Source organism: Salmo trutta, chromosome 37 (genome assembly GCF_901001165.1).
Source record: "Salmo trutta chromosome 37, fSalTru1.1, whole genome shotgun sequence".
In the NCBI taxonomy this organism is placed as follows: Eukaryota; Metazoa; Chordata; class Actinopteri; order Salmoniformes; family Salmonidae; genus Salmo; species Salmo trutta.
The window spans coordinates 4,249,793-4,273,713 of record NC_042993.1 but is presented as its reverse complement, the minus strand read 5'-3'; the positions used below and the strand labels follow the sequence as shown (position 1 = coordinate 4,273,713).

At 43.4% G+C, this 23,921-nt stretch overlaps 1 pseudogene; it reads right to left on the bottom strand.

Annotated features, from left to right (window-relative positions):
* Positions 1–23,687, bottom strand: LOC115176739 (diacylglycerol O-acyltransferase 1-like; annotated as a pseudogene).
* Positions 23,688–23,921: the final 234 nt, after the last annotated feature.

Genomic DNA, 23,921 nt, shown 5'->3' with positions numbered 1-23,921 from the left:
TTTTCTTTGTTTACAAATATTGGAGTAAAACAGTCTTATATTTTGGTTTGTGATGGGGAACGACAGTTGAACTAAGCTGGTGAGGCATTTATAAGTTATGTTCTTCAAGAATCGATGGATACATATCATTAATGTATGAGTCCAAAAATGGATGTAGCAAATGCTGATTGCCCCTTTAAGGTGTTTTCATAAAGTACCATACAGTACATTTCTAGCTCTATTTGTCTTTCCTATAAAAGTCTGGTCTGGTATATATTCCTCTGAGGAGGTCATTCAGGTCCACCCCCCGCTGACCCCTCTCGGTAGTGAAGTACATAGTAGTCGTGGACGTACATGAGCACGGCGATTGGCTGGCCAATGATGAGAGAGATCCATACGGCTGCGTTGCCATAGTTACCTCGGAGAAAACGCGCCACAAACCAGGCCAGCGGAAGCTGTAAGCCAAGGACTCCATTTAGTGAGTAAACAAACACAACACTCATTGTAATGAGTCAAAAACACCCCCAGTAAATCATTTCAGACTATAAACTTGTGGATTATAATTTCTCAGTTCTAAGATCTCACCTGAGCCATCATGCCCATAAAAGCCCATGGCCTCAACATCTTCAGTGGAACACTGACCAGGTACTGTGAAGACAACATCAGCAAAATTAAGTTTTAATTTTCAAGAACAGTTTTCCACACAGCCATCTCCTTTATCCACAGCGAACAGGAAAATAATGTTTCCACTCCAGACAGCTAACCTATGGAATGACACCTAGTTCGTACAGCTAGGAAAGGACATACAGGGAACTGAGGTAACAGACAGGTAGCTAACCTATGGAATGACACCTAGTTCGTACAGCTAGGAAAGGACATACAGGGAACTGAGGTAACAGACAGGTAGCTAACCTATGGAATGACACCTAGTTCGTACAGCTAGGAAAGGACATACAGGGAACTGAGGTAACAGACAGGTAGCTAACCTATGGAATGACACCTAGTTCATACAGGAAATAAATGAAATAAAGGTATCTGAGGTAACAGACAGATAGCTAACCTATGGAATGACTGCTGGATGACTATCAAGCCTCACCTCATTGCTCTGAGTGATGGGGAGCTGACAGAACCCTGCTGTGTGACCCTCTGATCTACAGATCCCAGTCTCCTGATCCCTCCTGGCATTACTCAGGGGATTGTGAGTGTGTGTGTGTGTGACACTAGGATCCCTCCTGTCATTACTCAGGGGAGAGGGGGAGACTGGTGTCCCGCAGGGCGCTGTGGTGCTCCGCTCCCCTCTGCTCCACTCGCTGTCCTCTGAAGGTCAGCATTTAAAACAGCAGCAGCAGCCCCGTTTGTCTGTCTGTCCGGGATGAGGATGAGGAGAGAGAGGGAGGGAGCCGTATCTCTGTGAACCTGCTGACTGAACAGGCTCCTCACCGTACACTGCTCTTATCTCCTCCTCCAGAAGCACAGCAGCCTGATATGGCCTTGTGTTACACTCCTTTCCTCCTCCTCTCATCCCAGCTACACTAACGTCCCTCCAACGCTGACCTTCGTCAATGATGAAGAGTGCTGGATATAAGCCAAGCGCACCCGTGTGTGTGTGTGTGTCTGGACAACGGAGAAATATCCCCAGAAAGGGCCCTACTTTATAGCCACAGTGCAGTATAGCCACAGTGCAGTATAGCCACTGTGCAGTATAGCCACTGTGCAGTATAGCCACTGTGCAGTATAGCCACTGTGCAGTATAGTCACTGTGCAGTATAGTCACTGTGCAGTATAGCCACTGTGCAGTATAGCCACTGTGCAGTATAGCCACTGTGCAGTATAGCCACTGTGCAGTATAGCCACTGTGAAGTATAGCCACTGTGAAGTATAGCCACTGTGAAGTATAGCCACTGTGAAGTATAGCCACTGTGTAGTATTGTCACTGTGTAGTATAGCCACTGTGTAGTATAGCCACTGTGTAGTATAGCCACTGTATAGTATAGCCACTGAATAGTATAGCCACTGTATAGTATAGTATAGTCACTTTGCAGTATAGTCACTGTGCAGTATAGTCACTGTGCAGTATAGTCACTGTGCAGTATAGTCACTTTGCAGTATAGTCACTGTGCAGTATAGTCACTGTGCAGTATTGCCACTGTGCAGTATCGCCACTGTGCAGTATCGCCACTGTGTAGTATAGCCACTGTGTAGTATAGCCACTGTGCAGTATAGCCACTGTGCAGTATAGCCACTGTGCAGTATAGCCACTGTGCAGTATAGCCACTGTGCATTATAGTCACTGTGCATTATAGTCACTGTGCATTATAGTCACTGTGCAGTATAGTCACTGTGTAGTATAGTCACTGTGTAGTATAGCCACTGTGCAGTATAGCCACTGCGCAGTATAGCCACTGCGTAGTATAGCCACTGTGTAGTATAGCCATTGTGTAGTATAGCCACTGTGTAGTATAGCCATTGTGTAGTATAGCCATTGTGCAGTATAGCCACTGTGTAGTATAGCCACTGTGTAGTATAGTGTAGTATAGCCACTGTGTAGTATAGCCACTGTGTAGTATTGTCTCTGTGTAGTATTGTCACTGTGTAGTATAGCCACTGTGTAGTATAGCCACTGTGTAGTATAGCCACTGTGTAGTATAGCCACTGTATAGTATAGCCACTGTATAGTATAGCCACTGTATAGTATAGCCACTGTATAGTATAGCCACTGTATAGTATAGTATAGTCACTTTGCAGTATAGTCACTGTGCAGTATAGTCACTGTGCAGTATAGTCACTGTGCAGTATAGTCACTGTGCAGTATAGTCACTTTGCAGTATAGTCACTTTGCAGTATAGTCACTGTGCAGTATCGCCACTGTGCAGTATCGCCACTGTGCAGTATCGCCACTGTGCAGTATAGCCACTGTGTAGTATAGTCACTGTGCAGTATAGCCACTGTGCAGTATAGCCACTGTGCAGTATAGCCACTGTGCAGTATAGCCACTGTGCAGTATAGCCACTGTGCAGTATAGCCACTGCGTAGTATAGCCACTGCGTAGTATAGCCACTGCGTAGTATAGCCACTGTGCAGTATAGCCACTGTGTAGTATAGCCACTGTGTAGTATAGCCACTGTGTAGTATAGCCATTGTGTAGTATAGCCATTGTGCAGTATAGCCACTGTGTAGTATAGCCACTGTGTAGTATAGTGTAGTATAGCCACTGTGTAGTATAGCCACTGTGTAGTATAGCCACTGTACTGTCATGCAAGAACTATATATGTGGCCTTTAAAATCTGACTAGCAATCTGAGCAATTATGAAACTGTAGTCTGATAAAATGCAGGATTTATTCACAAATGGTATACATACTGTATATCGTCATTGTCTGATGAAAACCTTGTAACTACATTTTTGCCATTTTAAATTGTTTTACATTTATTGAAAGTGGTATCTAACCTCAATGAACCAAGAACATGTATTCAAAATAGCTTCTAAATTGTCATAATTCTATTTCTTTGATGGAAAACATGTTTTTTCTTCTTTTTTCTCTTTGAAAAGTTGATTGGATGTTTTGGTCAGACAGTGACGATATGAGCTGTAGTAGCAGCAGAGTATCCTCGTTAAACACCAGCCTGATGAAGCTAACATTCTGTTTCACTTCACAAGGAATACTAAAGCTGAGCGCAGCGGTTAGTCTGGTTTCACCCAGCTAGGAGCAGAGCACCTTACCTCATGAAAGAAGGCTGAAGCCAGGAACACTGCTGATTGGCCGAGCCACTTACTGACTCCACTCTTCAGCAGGGGCTTGTAGAAGTGGCTTTGGGAGAGAGAGGGAGCAACACAAGAGGATGCATATCATCAAACACCTCCCAAATCCCCAATACATCCTCAATACATTTCTGCTCAGTATCAACCTCCATTCCACTGACTCCGTACCATTGAATCATTTATAGGATCTCAGTGTTACATACAGTACACTATGTATAGAATACATTGCATCTACTCACCGAAGGCACCACTTGTGTACTGGAATATTCCAGTTTTGCCAGAAGTATGTGATGGTCTCAGAGTTCCTGAAAGAAAGGGAAAAGTCTCCTAGTCATGTGAAGTGATGTATTTTATAGTGGTACATGCTATTGATATTTTACTTGTGTACATCTCAAATGATCACTTGTCCCTCTTAGTTACATACAGGCAATAAACAATGGAACGCAACAAAATAGACCGTATTGATTTCACCTACCACCAGTCTCTGTAAAACTCTCGGTCTCCAAATTGCAGGAGCTCAGCAATAAAGTTCAAGGACGAGTGGAAGAACCAGTAGAAGAATATCAACCAGAGAAGATGATTGGGCACCTGATGGGAGAGAGAAGACAGGGGAATAATACTGTATCCAGGACAACATAAAACACCTACAGAACAACGGAACGGCCCATTACAATGTATATGTCATATCTCTCAAGGCCCAAGGGTACTATGAACCATGTTACCATGACCGCATTACCCCTGTGTTCTCTTGTGTACTTACGGCTAGTCTGAGTAGACGCTCCATCATCATAGGGAGGTCCATATCCTACAGGATCAGGATCAATGAAGAAAGAGAGATTGTATTGATAGAGAAAAATAGTAAAAAATGCTTTAAATGTAAATCCTAAATGTACCAGTAATCCTACTTTACCTCCAATGGCTTCATAGAACTCTGAATAATGGGTATCATCCACTGGAGGAGAATAAGAGACAGATGAGGTGAATAAACAGCACAAATCATAAATAAAATGAGGTGCTTATTCTCAATAAATACATGTAGTCACTATACATAAGTCAATGTCAGTAGAAATCATACCTGCTGTGTTAATGCCACCAATAACTGGGTGAAGAACAGCTGGGAAGAGAGATGATTTGTTTACTTAGCATTTCTCCTCTAATCAAACAAAAGAGCAATACTTGAGTGTGTGTGTGTGTGTGTGTGTGTGTGTGTGCAGGAAAAACGCTGTCTGCCTTTTAGCGTTGGATAAGTCTTGGGACCAGAGTGCACATCTCCACAGTAGACCAATAAACCAAGCTAATCTTCTAATGGAGGTTCAGAGAAATTCACAATGGAAGTTGACATTGTTAAATAAGATACTTCTATCTGTTCTATCCATGTTTGCTGTAGATGATTGTGTCAGATTGTATTGAAGAGAATAGATCTGATGTATCTGTATTTCTATAATGTGCTCCTTCACATGGGGCTAAACAGGAAGTTGTACATCCTCTTTTATACCCATAGCACAACATTGGTAAATAACCAGTAGGACAAAGCCGTGATAACATATCTACTGTTCAGTCTAGTTTACAGAGTTTAAAGCAACGTATTAACAAACCAATGCAGAAAGGGTGATTGGGGACAGAACTCACCATCTCAAAAAGCCTCCTTAGCAGGAAGCTCATTCGAATCCGTGGAGACCGGGGGAAGTTTAATTCATAGCAGAGGGTTGGTGCAAAAACAAAATAATACAAATCTAAAAACACAAGAGAGATTAGAAAGAAATAGGGACGAGAGAGAGAGAGAGAGAGAGAGAGAGAGAGAGAGAGAAAGATGAGAAAGTGAGAGAAAGAGAGAGAGAGAGAGCGAGCGAGAAAGAGCGAGAGGAGAGAAAGAGAGAGAGAGTATTATTATAGTCTAATATAGCTCCAGTAGCAGGCTACAGCAGGATAGGTTGAGGCAGCAGTGATAAGAGTGGGGTCTGCTACAGCAGGATAGGTTGAGGCAGCAGTGATAAGAGTGGGGTCTGCTACAGCAGGATAGGTTGTGGCAGCAGTGATAAGAGTGGGGTTTGCTACAGCAGGATAGGTTGTGGCAGCAGTGATAAGAGTGGGGTCTGCTACAGCAGGATAGGTTGAGGCAGCAGTGATAAGAGTGGGGTTTGCTACAGCAGGATAGGTTGAGGCAGCAGTGATAAGAGTGGGGTCTGCTACAGCAGGATGGGTTGAGGCAGCAATGATAAGAGTGGGGTTTGCTACAGCAGGATAGGTTGAGGCAGCAGTGATAAGAGTGGGGTCTGCTACAGCAGGATAGGTTGTGGCAGCAGTGATAAGAGTGGGGTCTGCTACAGCAGGATAGGTTGAGACAGCAGTGATAAGAGTGGGGTCTGCTACAGCAGGATAGGTTGAGGCAGCAGTGATAAGAGTGGGGTCTACAGCAGGATAGGTTGAGGCAGCAGTGATAAGAGTGGGGTCTGCTACAGCAGGATAGGTTGAGGCAGCAGTGATAAGAGTGGGGTCTACAGCAGGATAGGTTGAGACAGCAGTGATAAGAGTGGGGTCTGCTACAGCAGGATAGGTTGAGGCAGCAGTGATAAGAGTGGGGTCTGCTACAGCAGGATAGGTTGAGACAGCAGTGATAAGAGTGGGGTCTGCTACAGCAGGATAGGTTGAGGCAGCAGTGATAAGAGTGGGGTCTGCTACAGCAGGATAGGTTGAGACAGCAGTGATAAGAGTGGGGTCTGCTACAGCAGGATAGGTTGAGGCAGCAGTGATAAGAGTGGGGTCTGCTACAGCAGGATAGGTTGAGACAGCAGTGATAAGAGTGGGGTCTGCTACAGCAGGATAGGTTGAGGCAGCAGTGATAAGAGTGGGGTCTGCTACAGCAGGATAGGTTGAGACAGCAGTGATAAGAGTGGGGTCTGCTACAGCAGGATAGGTTGAGACAGCAGTGATAAGAGTGGGGTCTGCTACAGCAGGATAGGTTGTGGCAGCAGTGATAAGAGTGGGGTCTACTACAGCAGGATAGGTTTAGGCAGCAGTGATAAGAGTGGGGTCTGCTACAGCAGGATAGGTTTAGGCAGCAGTGATAAGAGTGGGGTCTGCTACAGCAAGATAGGTTGAGACAACAGTGATAAGAGTGGGGTCTACAGCAGGATAGGTTGAGGCAGCAGTGATAAGAGTGGGGTCTGCTACAGCAGGATAGGTTTAGGCAGCAGTGATAAGAGTGGGGTCTGCTACAGCAGGATAGGTTGAGACAGCAGTGATAAGAGTGGGGTCTACAGCAGGATAGGTTGAGGCAGCAGTGATAAGAGTGGGGTCTGCTACAGCAGGATAGGTTGAGGCAGCAGTGATAAGAGTGGGGTCTGCTACAGCAGGATAGGTTGAGGCAGCAGTGATAAGAGTGGGGTCTACAGCAGGACCTGGGTTCAAATACATGCATTTGACTATTTGTTATTTAAATAGCTTCTATGTATTTGAGTATTTTCAAACACAGCCGAAAACATGAACAAATATTTTAATGGTTATTTGTAAAACCAAATAGTTCACCAAACTGTATTTTAAAGTATTTTCTAATACTTATTTCAAATACTATTTTCAAATACACTCCCATGCATTTAACCCATGTATTTGAGTCAGTGTATTTGAGTATCTCCAAATATATTCAAATATTCAACTACTTGTTTTTTCAAATAAAAGTGATCTGAATACTTGTTTTGAAACGTTATTGAAATACCTGAAATTGTATTTGAACCCAGGTCTTGGTCTACCTGGGATGGAATGTCCAACTCTACTGACCTCTGAGGGTGAGATTTCCAGGATAGGAGACCTGATAGTCCACTCCACTTCCCTTAGACCGTGGTATAGAGGAACCTGTACAGGAGAGTACTAGCCATGTTAAGGATAGGATAGGAGGATAGGACAGGATAGGAGACCTGATAGTCCACTCCACTTCCCTTAGACCGTGGTATAGAGGAACCTGTACAGGAGAGTACTAGCCATGTTAAGGATAGGATAGGAGGATAGGACAGGATAGGAGACCTGATAGTCCACTCCACTTCCCTTAGACCGTGGTATAGAGGAACCTGTACAGGAGAGTACTAGCCATGTTAAGTCAGCAATAAACATGTATGATTCTCACAGTCACAATCCCTCTACTTAGAGAACAGCTTCTTGTGTACAGTCAAACAGCAGGTGGCAGTGCAGCAGTTAAGGAGCGATGTGGATTGTAGTATTATGTGTGTGTGTGTGTGTTTGTGTGTATGTTAATGTTTATGTGTAGAGGGTAACATTTTCACCAACAGGAAAACGGTTTCCATTAAGGGTACATATACAAACACGCAGCATCGCCGCCTAGGAAAAATGAGGTCACAGTTGCCATTTCCGTGGAGGCGAGTCAGAAATCTCATTAAGCCCTTTATTACTAGTCAACGGTCAGTGTAAAACCCAGGTGACACAAACTCTCTAGACAAAGCAACTCTGGGAGTCAAAGGTCAACGTAGAACCCAGGTGACACAAACTCTCTAGGCAAAGCAACTCTGGGAGTCAAAGGTCAACGTAGAACCCAGGTGACACAAACTCTCTAGAAAAAGCAACTCTGGGAGTCAAAGGTCAACGTAGAACCCAGGTGAAACAAACTCTCTAGACAAAGCAACTCTGGGAGTCAAAGGTCAACGTAGAACCCAGGTGACACTAACTCTCTAGACAAAGCAACTCTGGGAGTCGTCACAGAAGAGCTTAGAGGACAAGGGTTGAAATCAAACCTGTTATAACAATATTAGTTATTTTTCAAATACTTGATTGCCTGGCGCAATGGATAAAAAGATATTGTCCCAAAAGTACATACTCCGCCCATCTGGCACTCCAGGCAGACTCAATCAAATATAAAGTATTTGAAAAATCTCCCTCACACCGCACAAACTTCAAGAACAGATGTATCAGTAAAATCCGAAGCAGTGAAGCCCAGAAAGCGTGAGCAGTATCGATAGCAAAAGCTGTACATCTGAAGTAATTAAAGTAGTAGCAGTGTTGTTGTTGGCCAGTTGCTGGTAGGGGGCATAGAGGACTGTGGAGACTGAGGATTTACATGAGAGGGAGCGGGCCAGGCTTCGGGCTTTAGCATGGGGCATAGAGGACTGTGGAGACTGAGGACTTACATGAGAGGGAGCGGGCCAGGCTACGGGCTTTAGCATGGGGCATAGAGGACTGTGGAGTCTGAGAACTTATATGAGAGGGAGCGGGCCAGGCTTCGGGCTTTAGCATGGGGCATAGAGGACTGTGGAGACTGAGGACTTACATGAGAGGGAGCGGGCCAGGCTACGGGCTTTAGCATGGGGCATAGAGGACTGTGGAGTCTGAGAACTTATATGAGAGGGAGCGGGCCAGGCTTCGGGCTTTAGCATGGGGCATAGAGGACTGTGGAGACTGAGGACTTACATGAGAGGGAGCGGGCCAGGCTACGGGCTTTTGCATGGGGCATAGAGGACTGTGGAGACTGAGGACTTACATGAGAGGGAGGGGGCCAGGCTACGGGCTTTAGCATGGGGCATAGAGGACTGTGGAGACTGAGGACTTACATGAGAGGGAGCGGGCCAGGCTACGGGCTTTAGCATGGCTCATCTCTCTTGTTCACATCTTTGTAGGAGTAGAGCTTCAGGAAGAGGACGGTGTACACTCCCAGAGCAGACGCTCCACCCACTGAGAACAAGGACAATGTGCAATGTTAAATATGAGCAATATTTATACAATATTTGCCATTAGAATTCACAGTCAATCATATTAAGTGTTGTATGCACAACAGTACAATACACATGATCCATTAAATTGAGTTAATGACGTGGGTGTGGGTGGTTGTAAATGATCTTGATGTGTAGTAGCACAGTGCGTTATGTAGTATATTTAAGCAATAAGGCCCGAGGTGGTGTGGTATATGAACCAATAAACCACGGCTAAGGGCTGTTCTTAGGCACAACACAAGGCGGAGTGCCTGGATACAGCCTTTAGCCGTGGTATATTGGCCATATATCACAAACCCCAGAGGTGCCTTGCTATTATAAACTGTTTACCAACGTAATTAGAACAGTAAAAATAAATGTTGTGTCATACCTGTGGTATACGGTCTGATATACCACGGCTGTCAGCCAATCAGAATTCAGGGCTCGAACCACAGTTTATAATATGGTACAGTCAACTTGAGGTATTCAACATGCATATCACACTGTAGAACAGAAAATAATGAAACCCTTTTATTCCCAGTTAGCGAAGACGTTGGCTTTGATGTGTAGCTAACAAACAGGCCACAACAAGAAGCTGAGGAATGCTGCCCACCTGGCTCTTACTGTCCTTATCTAGGGCTATCCATATATGTCAAGACTTACAACACTCACCATCCTCTCCTTGTCTATCACACAAGATGAACGACTGGGAACACAAAGTCCACTCACGTTCAACCAACTACCAGCACTACCGCCCGAGGTCCAGGGAAACCTGGCAAGGCCCCCAGGTCATTCTAACAGACTAGTACTGCTTTATCAACAGCGGCCATATGCTGCATGGAAATGGGCCGTGCTGGTTACCTAGTAGATGGCATGTGCACAGAGAGAAAGACAGAGACTGTCTCCCTCGCCAAGAGGAGCATCCGTGGCCCTCTCCCCTGACCTTGATGTATAAACAGTAGCTCTGCATGAGGTACAAGAGACAGATGGTACATCTTTGTCCGCTCCCGACTTTTAGGTAAGGAAGGATACTGTAGCTACGCAGTCAACGTCCAGGGAAAGATTATCTGATTTGTGAGAGGTAAAATGAAGATCTTAAAGACACTAAGACACAAGACCTTCCTATTCTCCTCTAAGAGGAATGATTACTAAAAACTCATGACTGTAGCTTCACCTTTGTCTTTATGCGTGTACAGATGTAGGATCTTAATTTGAGCCAGATTGCTACAGTAGGAAAATAATCCTGCAGCAAAAGGAAATTATTATTATTATGTGGACATTTGTGTAGGGGTTGATCCATTTTTCATAAGGGAAAATCAAGTCTGAAATGCCAAAGTGGAAATGACAAACTTCAGAAATACACAAGTTATACATGTCCTTTATTGCAGGAGAATTCTCAAGCAAAAGGGTGAACAAACAAAGATCCTACATTTGTAAATATGAAACTGTGGGTAAAGAACAACATCACAGACAGTTAATATCATCTTGTGGTTGTGGTCAGTTTCCTAAGTTCTGAGACATGTGTAGCCATGAGAGGCTCAGTTAGCTGTTGTATGTCACCAGATGCCATGCTGGCTAGCAACCAGCTTGATGAAGACAGGCAGAGCTGACCTGACATTGACCTGTCTCTCAGCCACTCCTCTTTTGGCCTCATATCCACCTCACTCCTTACTTCCTCTCCCTGTGAGCCAACTGGGACTGATCAAACACTGCCCAACTGATTCCATTCAGATAAAATCACACACTTGGATAATATAATACTACATTAACTACACATTAATGACCAACTAGATAATAGAATACTACACTACTGTAACTGATTCCATTAATATAAACTCTAACAGGGGTAGATCATAGAATACCACACTAAAGTAATTTCATTCAGATACAATTACATACTGACTAATAGTGAAGACACACTAACTAAACTAATAGTGAAGACACACTAACTAAACTAATAGTGAAGACACACTAACTAAACTAATAGTGAAGACACACTAACTAAACTAATAGTGAAGACACACTAACTAAACTAATAGTGAAGACACACTAACTAAACTAATAGTGAAGACACACAGAGACACACAAACTAAACTAATAGTGAAGACACAGAGACACACAAACTAAACTAATAGTAAAGACACACAGAGACACACAAACTAAACTAATAGTGAAGACACACAGAGACACACAAACTAAACTAATAGTGAAGACACACACTAACTAAACTAATAGTGAAGACACACACTAACTAAACTAATAGTGAAGACACAGAGACACACAAACTAAACTAATAGTGAAGACACACAGAGACACACAAACTAAACTAATAGTGAAGACACACAGAGACACACAAACTAAACTAATAGTGAAGACACACAGAGACACACAAACTAAACTAATAGTGAAGACACACAGAGACACACAAACTAAACTAATAGTGAAGACACACAGCGACACACAAACTAAACTAATAGTGAAGACACACAGCGACACACTAACTAAACTAATAGTGAAGACACACACTAACTAAACTAATAGTGAAGACACACACTAACTAAACTAATAGTGAAGACACACACTAACTAAACTAATAGTGAAGACACACAGCGACACACTAACTAAACTAATAGTGAAGACACACAAACTAAACTAATAGTGAAGACACACACTAACTAAACTAATAGTGAAGACACACAGCGACACACTAACTAAACTAATAGTGAAGACACACAGAGACACACAAACTAAACTAATAGTGAAGACACACAGCGACACACTAACTAAACTAATAGTGAAGACACACACTAACTAAACTAATAGTGAAGACACACAGCGACACACTAACTAAACTAATAGTGAAGACACACACTAACTAAACTAATAGTGAAGACACACACTAACTAAACTAATAGTGAAGACACACACTAACTAAACTAATAGTGAAGACACACACTAACTAAACTAATAGTGAAGACACACAGCGACACACTAACTAAACTAATAGTGAAGACACACACTAACTAAACTAATAGTGAAGACACACACTAACTAAACTAATAGTGAAGACACACAGCGACACACTAACTAAACTAATAGTGAAGACACACAGAGACACACAAACTAAACTAATAGTGAAGACACACAGCGACACACTAACTAAACTAATAGTGAAGACACACACTAACTAAACTAATAGTGAAGACACACACTAACTAAACTAATAGTGAAGACACACACTAACTAAACTAATAGTGAAGACACACAGCGACACACTAACTAAACTAATAGTGAAGACACACACTAACTAAACTAATAGTGAAGACACACACTAACTAAACTAATAGTGAAGACACACACTAACTAAACTAATAGTGAAGACACAGAGATACACTAACTAAACTAATAGTGAAGACACACAGCGACACACTAACTAAACTAATAGTGAAGACACAGAGACACACTAGATTCAGACACAGTTTTGTTTTTTTCTGAAAAGCAGGATTTGTAGGATCTTAATTTGAGCCAGTTTGCTACTGCAGGGAAAAACATACTGCAGGAACAGGACATGTAAATGATTATGTGGAATACAATTAAAGAAAAACTCCCCTCAGAAACTCTCCTTTGTTATTTTTTTCATTCATCCACAGTTGATACAGTCCCAAAATGTTTTGCATGTCAGCAGTCAAGTTTTCAAGATATTGGACTTTCAAGAAGCAACGTGTCACCGGCCACATCATCATGATGATGCAAAACGGAAAGTTCTCCTGCAACAGGGCGATCAAATTAAGATCCTACATCTGTAGGCTGATGAGAACACATACAGCAGTACCTGGAGTCATGGACTTCACCATTAGTACGATAGCCACCGGGAAGCACAGTGTGACTGATAGGTTAATGGAATGAACCAGCAGCCCAACACATTCACTGAAGCAGCCCTGGAGGGACAGAAGAACTGCGCGTTAAGGCATAGCCGCGGGAAGCAGGGGTGTGAGGGGGCTGCAGCACCCCCTGAAAAATCACAATATATTTATATACACTGCTCAAAAAAATAAAGGGAACACTTAAACAACACAATGTAACTCCAAGTCAATCACACTTCTGTGAAATCAAACTGTCCACTTAGGAAGTAACACTGATTGACAATAAATGTCACATGCTGTTGTGCAAATGGAATAGACAACAGGTGGAAATTATAGGCAATTAGCAAGACACCCCCAATAAAGGAGTGGTTCTGCAGGTGGGGACCACAGACCACTTCTCAGTTCCTATGCTTCCTGGCTGATGTTTTGGTCACTATTGAATGCTGGCGGTGCTTTCACTCTAGTGGTAGCATGAGACGGAGTCTACAACCCACACAAGTGGCTCAGGTAGTGCAGCTCATCCAGGATGGCACATCAATGCGAGCTGTGGCAAGAAGGTTTGCTGTGTCTGTCAGCGTAGTGTCCAGAGCATGGAGGCGCTACCAGGAGACAGGCCAGTACATCAGGAGACGTGGAGGAGGCCGTAGGAGGGCAACAACCCAGCAGCAGGACCGCTACCTCCGCCTTTGTGCAAGGAGGAGCAGGAGGAGCACTGCCAGAGCCCTGCAAAATGACCTCCAGCAGGCCACAAATGTGCATGTGTCTGCTCAAACGGTCAGAAACAGACTCCATGCGGGTGGTATGAGGGCCCGACGTCCACAGGTGTGCTTACAGCCCAACACCGTGCAGGACGTTTGGCATTTGCCAGAGAACACCAAGATTGGCAAATTCGCCACTGGCGCCCTGTGCTCTTCACAGATGAAAGCAGGTTCACACTGAGCACGTGACAGACGTGACAGAGTCTGGAGACGCCGTGGAGAATGTTCTGCTGCCTGCAACATCCTCCTGCATGACCGGTTTGGCGGTGGGTCAGTCATGGTGTGGGGTGGCATTTCTTTGGGGGGCCGCACAGACTTCCATGTGCTCGCCAGAGGTAGCCTGACTGCCATTAGGTACCGAGATGAGATCCTCAGACCCCTTGTGAGACCATATGCTGGTGCGGTTGGCCCTGGGTTCCTCCTAATGCAAGACAATGCTAGACCTCATGTGGCTGGAGTGTGTCAGCAGTTCCTGCAAGAGGAAGGCATTGATGCTATGGACTGCCCCGCCCGTTCCCCAGACCTGAATCCAATTGAGCACATCTGGGACATCATGTCTCGCTCCATCCACCAACGCCACGTTGCACCACAGACTGTCCAGGAGTTGGCGGATGCTTTAGTTCAGGTCTGGGAGGAGATCCCTCAGGAGATCCCTCCGCCACCTCATCAGGAGCATGCCCAGGCGTTGTAGGGAGGTCATACAGGCACGTGGAGGCCACACACACTACTGAGCCTCATTTTGACTTGTTTTAAGGACATTACATCAAAGTTGGATCAGCCTGTAGTGTGGTTTTCCACTTTAATTTTGAGTGTGACTCCAAATCCAGACCTCCATGGGTTGATAAATTGGATTTCTATTGATTATTTTTGTGCATTTTTGTTGTCAGCACATTCAACTATGTAAAGAGAAAAGTATTTAATAAGATTATTTATTTCATTCAGATCTAGGATGTGTTATTTTAGTGTTCCCTTTATTTTTTTGAGCAGTATATTTTAAATCATTAAATAAAAATCACAAAAGTAGTGCACTGGCCCTTTAATAGTTCTGTATTAGCCGTCTGATATAGCCGTCTGCAGCGCAGGAAAAACTTTTTTTATAACAATAATAGCAACAATGGTAAGTACATCAGAATGAAACTCACCACTGAGAGCCTTCGCTCTGTGTACAAAGCTGCCACAATAAACACGTTGGACACTGGAAGGAAAGACGAGACAAATGATGTCGGTGATCAAATAAATGTTACCAAACAAACACACGACAAGCATGGCGAGTTAACATATACAAGGGAGATGATACGATGATAAAATAAGACCTTATGTTGTTTCCTCCCTACAGTACTGAGGGGGTTGGGGGGGGTCCACCACTGGCCTGTTAAGATAAACCTGCTGTCACAGCATCAGCTTCTGGGACAAATGAGGCAGCACAAACACAGCATATGTGTTGCATAGACCACCTGCTACTACTGCACTGTTACTGTCCTACTGCAGGACTGGCAGGGGAGCTCTGCAGTGGAGAGGAAACACACACTTAAGCAAACACAAACACGCATGAGAACGGACACAAACACACATGCGTATGCATGAGCATGCACACACGAACATGCATGAAAGCACACACAGAAAGAAATGAAAGGCTGAACTATTTTGAATCATGGGATTATCTAACTAGCTGCAGGGCTGCCTCTCGCTCCATACCATATCATGTGACCTGGTCTTTGGAATAATGTTTTTCTGCTGCGTTTTTGAAGAATACATCATAGAATCAATTCTAAAGGCCTACAGTATTCAAAATGTCAAAGGCCTGATGGAATAGGTTGAGGTGGACTTTTATGGAAACCAAACCTCAATAAAACAGAATAAAATACAATAGTCTTCTGCCTCTAACGCCTTGGCAACTTCTGTGGAAACCAACCTTCAATAAAACAGAGAATAAAATACAGTAGGTGTCTGTCTCTAATGCCTTGGCACTATCTGTGCCTGGCTCACAATCAGAACAAGTGCTTGAGCTTAACTGATACTACAGCCAATAAAACAGACACTGGATCACGCGTCAATGACTACAAGTGTTAATAAAATAAATATGCTGCAATGCATATAAAACCAGTGCCTTCTGAGGGCGTCATTGTCTGCTATGCCCCAGTACTGTAATGTATAGGGTGTCCCATAGTCCTTCTCTCAGTACTGTACTGTATAGGGAGCCACTTGTCCCATAGTCCTTCTCTCAGTACTGTAATGTATAGGGAGTCACTTGTCCCATAGTCCTTCTCTCAGTACTGTACTGTATAGGGAGTCCCTTGTCCCATAGTCCTTCTCTCAGTACTGCACTGTATAGGGAGTCACTTGTCCCATAGTCCTTCTCTCAGTACTGTACTGTATAGGGAGTCCCTTGTCCCATAGTCCTTCTCTCAGTACTGTACTGTATAGGGAGTCCCTTGTCCCATAGTCCTTCTCTCAGTACTGTACTGTATAGGGAGTCCCATAGTCCTTCTCTCAGTACTGTACTGTATAGGGAGTCACTTGTCCCATAGTCCTTCTCTCAGTACTGCACTGTATAGGGAGTCACTTGTCCCATAGTCCTTCTCTCAGTACTGTACTGTATAGGGTGTCCCATAGTCCTTCTCTCAGTACTGTACTGTATAGGGAGTCACTTGTCCCATAGTCCTTCTCTCAGTACTGTACTGTATAGGGAGTCACTTGTCCCATAGTCCTTCTCTCAGTACTGTAATGTATAGGGAGTCACTTGTCCCATAGTCCTTCTCTCAGTACTGTACTGTATCGGGAGACACTTGTCCCATAGTCCTTCTCTCAGTACTGTACTGTATAGGGAGTCCCTTGTCCCATAGTCCTTCTCTCAGTACTGTAATGTATAGGGAGTCACTTGTCCCATAGTCCTTCTCTCAGTACTGTAGGTCCATAAAGTAGGCCAGGGGGATGGTCCTCAGGAGACGGCTGAGGCAGAACAGCCTGTAATGACCTGCATACAGATCTAGTGTGTAGGGGGAGTGATAGTGATAGTGATAGTGTGTGAGGGGGAGTGATCAAGTGTGTAGGGTCTGGGGGAATGATAGTGATAGTGTGTTGGGAGAGTGATGTAGTGTGTAGGGTCTGGGGGAATGATAGTGATAGTGTGTTGGGAGAGTGATGTAGGGTCTGGGGGAATGATAGTGATAGTGTGTTGGGAGAGTGATCTAGTGTGTAGGGTCTGGGGGAATGATAGTGATAGTGTGTTGGGAGAGTGATGTAGTGTGTAGGGGGAGTGAGGGGGAATATCCAGAAGGACCCTAAATGACATGCTAGAGCTGAGTAAAGTCCACGTACTGATAACAAGGCACGCTGCAGGCATGTTGTAGGGGTCCTTTATGAATAGAGAAACCACTTGTATTGGGTCCACTAGAATACCATACCTAGAACAACAGAACACTGTGGTTAGACACTCAGAGCTCAGCTGAATCAAACCACATTCTTATTTTATATCTCGTGTGTTTTTGTTCTACCTTGTTATTTTTAGTATTACATTGTTATTGATTACTGCATTGTTGGGATTAGAGCTTTCAAGAAAGACATTTCACTGTACTTGTTCGTGTGACATTAAAACTTAACTTGAAACATTTCAGCCTTTCAGTTTTCACAATGCTGCGAGTGTGAGTGATGCAGCATGTTTGAGTGAATCAGGCACAGAACCTCCTATCTTACTTTACAGTAATACATGACAATGTACCCTCCTTGCACGTCTTTACCACAGTATGCCTTTAGTAAGCAATGCCTGGCTGCTCCCTATAGGCTGCTACTGTGCTGGGCATCTGTGGACAGTCAGGAGGCATCGCACTTGCATTAGCGTACAGGACAGCATACGGTCTTAGCAGGGGCTGACGTTACATTCCATTCTCTGAAAACGAGGCCTTTACTTCCAACCGTCAAATGACAGCCATAAGACTACACTCTCCTTTCCCCCCTCTTCTCTTATGGCAAGCTTCTCATAACGTACTGTACTTACTTTAAAAGGTTTTCCAAGAACAGACGGGCATTGCTTAAGACCTACAACAAAAGAGGGCTTGTAAATCCATTGCATCCTTGAAAATACAGTTTGTTTCACTTGGTACAAGCATACATTCATCATATGATTCAATTACAGTGTCTCTTTTCCACTGTAGTTTCAAGTTTTATTAGTCGTTTATACGTGATACACATGGTATATATCGTCAAATGAAATGCTTACTTGCAGGTTCCTTTTCGACAATGCAACAATAAGAAATAATAACAGTTAAGAATACAAACAAAGTAAATGTCTCAGTAGAATAAACATTTTAGCATAATAATACAGGAAGGCACAATTTATAGTTCAATATTTACACATGTTTTGGGGAAGGGGGTTTTGGGGAGAGTGTAGGGGACAAGTGTTTAAATTGTGAGGTATTTAGCAATCATAATGAGAGTGTTACGCAGGGTAGAGCAGGTGAACCCAAGTGCAGACTCAGACGAGGAGACAGGAATAAGGTAACCAAGGTATTTATTGAAAAGCGGGGAGAGCGGAGAGAAAAGCAGCGTCCGGCTGAGGAAAACAGGCAACACAGGATAACAAGATCTATGCTGGAACAAATGGCTTGAAATGCAGACTGACTGAGCAGAGGCTAGGATCTGGCAGCGTGAAAGTGGCAGGGCTGAGTATTTGTAGAGGTCTGATTTTGGAACTGGTGGGAATCTGCTCTGACTCCAGCACACCTGTCTCCACTCCAACAATCAGATAAACCCACACAGAGAGAGGGAGAGGGAGAGGGCACTGGGGGAGTGGCGGCAGGTTAGGGAGACACAGGATGAGAAGTAGGCAGGGGCAGATGTAACAAAGAGTCTGGTAGCAGCAGTTGTGATGTGTGTGTAGCATGAATGTATGAGGGTGTGTGTGGATGAGTGTACATGTATATCTGTGTAGGTGTGAGTGACCTCAGGAAAACCTTTACGGGCAGTAGACTGTAACACGTTACACTATACCTCAGGAAACCCTTTACGGGCAGTAGACTGTAACACGTTACACTATACCTCAGGAAACCCTTTACGGGCAGTAGACTGTAACACGTTACACTATACCTCAGGAAACCCTTTACGGGCAGTAGACTGTAACACGTTACACTATACCTCAGGAAACCCTTTACGGGCAGTAGACTGTAACACGTTACACTATACCTCAGGAAACCCTTTACGGGCAGTAGACTGTAACACGTTACACTATACCTCAGTAAACCCTTTACGGGCAGTAGACTAACACGTTACACTATACCTCAGGAAACCCTTTACGGGCAGTAGACTGTAACACGTTACACTATACCTCAGTAAACCCTTTACGGGTAGTAGACTGTAACACGTTACACTATACCTCAGGAAACCCTTTACGGGCAGTAGACTGTAACACGTTACACTATACCTCAGGAAACCCTTTACGGGCAGTAGACTGTAACACGTTACACTATACCTCAGTAAACCCTTTACGGGCAGTAGACTGTAACACTATACCTCAGTAAACCCTTTACGGGCAGTAGACTGTAACACGTTACACTATACCTCAGTAAACCCTTTACGGGCAGTAGACTAACACGTTACACTATACCTCAGTAAGCCCTTTACGGGCAGTAGACTAACACATTACACTATACCTCAGTAAACCCTTTACGGGCAGTAGACTAACACATTACACTATACCTCAGTAAACCCTTTACGGGCAGTAGACTAACACGTTACACTATACCTCAGTAAGCCCTTTACGGGCAGTAGACTAACACATTACACTATACCTCAGTAAACCCTTTACGGGCAGTAGACTAACACGTTACACTATACCTCAGTAAGCCCTTTACGGGCAGTAGACTAACACATTACACTATACCTCAGTAAACCCTTTACGGGCAGTAGACTAACACGTTACACTATACCTCAGTAAGCCCTTTACGGGCAGTAGACTAACACATTACACTATACCTCAGTAAACCCTTTACGGGCAGTAGACTGTAACACGTTACACTATACCTCAGGAAACCCTTTACGGGCAGTTTGGTTTAGTTCATTTCTATGCACTAGACAGGGAGAAGGACGTCAGAGAAGCCCGTCTGATGATAATAATAACTCTGTTCAATTTATTGCACACTGTGCAGTGATGGGCATCTAAAAAGTCCACATAGGTAGCTAAAACAAAGGATTAAATTGAAACTTCAGCTGGAGAAATCTCCAACTCGGTTGCTGAGGTGAAGGATTAAATTGAAGCCTTAGTGTGGAGGAAACTCCATCTGTAGCTCATTGCTATGAGCTGAATGGCACAGTTGCTAGGGTGAAAACTGTGGTTGAAGCTGGAGGAATTGTTGCATTTTCATTGTAATTTTCGTTGCACTTGCCTATGAATCACATTATTATGAACAGTACTGACGTCAAACGGAAGAACCAAGGACACGGGTGGTTGCTAACGTTGTGAGATTCTCGCTAGTGTTTAGAGAACAACTGGTTCTGAGAGATTAGGATCAGGACCTGCAATTGTAACAGTAAGCAACTGTAACCAAATGGATGAGTGCAGTGTAGCCGTTATGAGTACATGTTGCAATGATTGCTAAGGCATACTAATATTAAAGTGTGTATACTTATTTAAAATGTATGTAGTTCTGTACCTGTCTATTATTTAAAAAACTGTTGTTTTAAACTGTCTATTAATGTTATGTATTGTGATTTTATGTAGTTCTGCCCTTCAGCTGTAATGGTCTATTAATGTCATGTTTTATGTGGACCACAGGAAGGGTAGCTGCAGCGTTGGCTCTAGCTAATGGAGATTCTAATAAAATACCAAATACAGTACTATTTGTGGATCTCATCTTGACAGCTAAAAGATGAAGTGTTTGCAAGTCAAGATAATAATACTCTTGATCTTTAGGTCTGTCTTGTGATTCTTTCCCTCCCTCATTGAAAATGTTTCATTTTGGATTGTAATATCTTATTATGGAATACAAAGACTTCTCCACATTCAATGGGAATTTGAGAAGAATTTCAAAGAATGAACAAAGTACTGTGATGACAAAATGATCTTGTTTCAGAGAGTGGATTATCAACAGTTTTAGAAATGTGAATTTATTCTCCACGGCTTTGATGAAGGGGACTAAGCTGGCGGTGCTCTAGATTTGACGTGAATTCAGATCAACGAACTAGCTGTTGCAGAATGATTACTTTAGATAGAATCTCAATACCATATTTCCCCGCAATAGTTACACATGGAAATGTCAGTGTGTTTCTAAGGGAATGGTACCCCCATGTTTCCCTTAGCATCATCAAACCATCCTTGAACTACAACATCTCTCTCTAAAGAGTAAAACAATGGTTAATGTGGTTGTACTGAGACTCACTGAGAGCTAGAGGAATGGGAATGTCCTGCTGTTTCCCATCCTCTCACACACTGACTTCAAAGCCAAACTGAATTAGCAAAACACAAGGTTATTAACAAAGTGATTAGCTAACTATATAGCTAAGCGTTACGTGTCCCACTTTAGGATTGGACAGAATAGTCTAGTCCAGCAACAGTAAGTGCTGCGGCACAAGTGCAATGTACCTCTACTATCCTGCGTCTAGTAAGTTAAGCCTAAAGGAATCTTACAGAATATCAGAGTATTACATGAAAGCAGGATGACCTTGGCCTCACCTCAATCCACATCACCTCCTTTAGCAGCAAAATCATTAAAAGACAAAAGAATATGATGAGAAATATGATGTTGTCTCACTTTCACTGTAATCTTGCTAAACTAAAAGAACAGGAACACAGAGTAGCCTCGGGCTAGATATATAATCCTGTTGAGGTGTTCTGAATAAGTGCCTGGTGTCTTTAAACACTGTGGTTTCAGGCCCAGCGTGGGACGAATATGCCTTCTGGTGAGACCTGGGGGCACACACCCACCACCGCACAGTGATGCTCTCTGATTGACTCCTCTTGTAGGAGGTAAGTCAGTTAAGAACTAATTCTTATTTACAATGACGGCCTACACCGGCCAAACCCGGACGACACTGGGCCAATTGTGCGCCTACCCTACAGGACTCCCAATCCCGGCCGGTTGTGATATAGCCTGGATTCGAACCAGGGTGTGTGTAGTGACGCCTCTAGCCTTAGACCGCTGCGCCACTCGGGGGCCCCTATGTGTTAAAGGCATCACTACAGACACCCTTGTCTAAGCCCTGTCTAAGATGGGTGGGTGGGGGGGTAGTGTTCTACTAAGCCATATGGAATTGTTTTAAGAAGGTCGTACCAAGGATCATTTTGCTATTTGATTTAGAATTTTAAGACCCATTGAAGTATATAAAAAAAAAAATAGTTGATGAAAAATGTTATTTTGCCTTACTGCAATTTGCCCATACAAACGCATTTAATAACAGATTCACTACATAGAACAACAGATAGTCCCCCCAAAGAATCTAAAGGAAGTTTGTTCTGAAGTGTCTGTCCTATATCTGAGAGATATACTGTAAACTATATTATTTTTATTTTTTTAAAATGTTTTTACATGTATAACCCCTTATTTTTGGCACTAAACAGTCTAAGCCCTGTCTAAACCGGGGTTCTACTAAGCTATATGGAATTGTTTTAAGAAGGTCATACCAAGGATCATTTTTCTATTTGATTTCGAATTTTAAGACCCATTGAAGTATCAAAATGTTAATTTTTTACAAAATTATTTGATGAATAATTTTAATTTAGTCTTACTGCTACTAGCCCATACAAACGAATTGTATAACATATTCACTACATGGAACAACATAGTCCCCCCCAAAAAATGATTAGGTATTAAGATGTAGCCTAAGAGGGAAACCTGGCCAGTGATTGTAGTGTTTACACTGACCTGAGTGTTGTTGAGCAGACTGGAGAATTAACTGAGACTCTCAGTATGACGTTGCAGAAGGAAACTTACCAGCATGACAACACACCAGTTAAGGACTCCTCTGTAGTTTCTGTAACCGCTGGCAGAGCTCAACAGGGACTCCTGCAACCTGTGGCAACTGAGGCATGAAGAGACACGGGATAGTTTGAATACGTGCACACTCATTTACTGTACTGTACTACAGCTATAGTTAACTGATCTGAAAAACACTTCCCAAATGACGTCCGCAACACACCACCGACTTCCCTTCGAGTTTTGTAAAAAAAAAAAAAATGTTTTAAATGTACCCCTTTTTATCCACAATTTGACATACAGCCTATTGGACCAGCATGGGTGACATATAGGCTATGCGAAATGATAAAAGTACAGAATTAATTCTACTCCATTTTCCCTGGCATAAATTCACCCCACTGTAACGACACGTCTGGGTTTTGTTAGTTTATGCCTCACCTCTGTCTATCACTAGGAACATTTATACGTTTCTTCCTTTCTTTTGACGTGGTAGAAGGCAAATCGGACACATTTCGCTTCGTTACAATGTTGCCGCTGTCACCGTGGCCGTTAATACTTTCATTAACCGCTGACCGCCCATTCACTTGTTTCAAAGTAACACCTTTTCCAGTGGATATAGTGGCTCTTCTTTTGCGGATAAGGGCCCCTGTTTCTTCCATGATATCGCCAATCTTCAGAGCTCTAGATTAATTTGACGTTTAGCCTATTTTGCAGGCAGCTATAACACATGCCCACTATTGCCAAACATCACACTGTCAGAGAGAGCAAAGGAAGTTGGGATTGCAAAACGCGATACTGTCAATAACTATATGGATACTGTAGTTGTAGTGGGCAGCAGGCAACAGTTCCGTATTGACTGTATACGTAAGAATGTGGCGTGGTGGAACAGAACCGTGGAGGAGTGGCAAGTCTGACGACACTGGTTGGACTGCTGCCAGTTATGAAGGTGAGGTCTATATTAAGTTAGGAC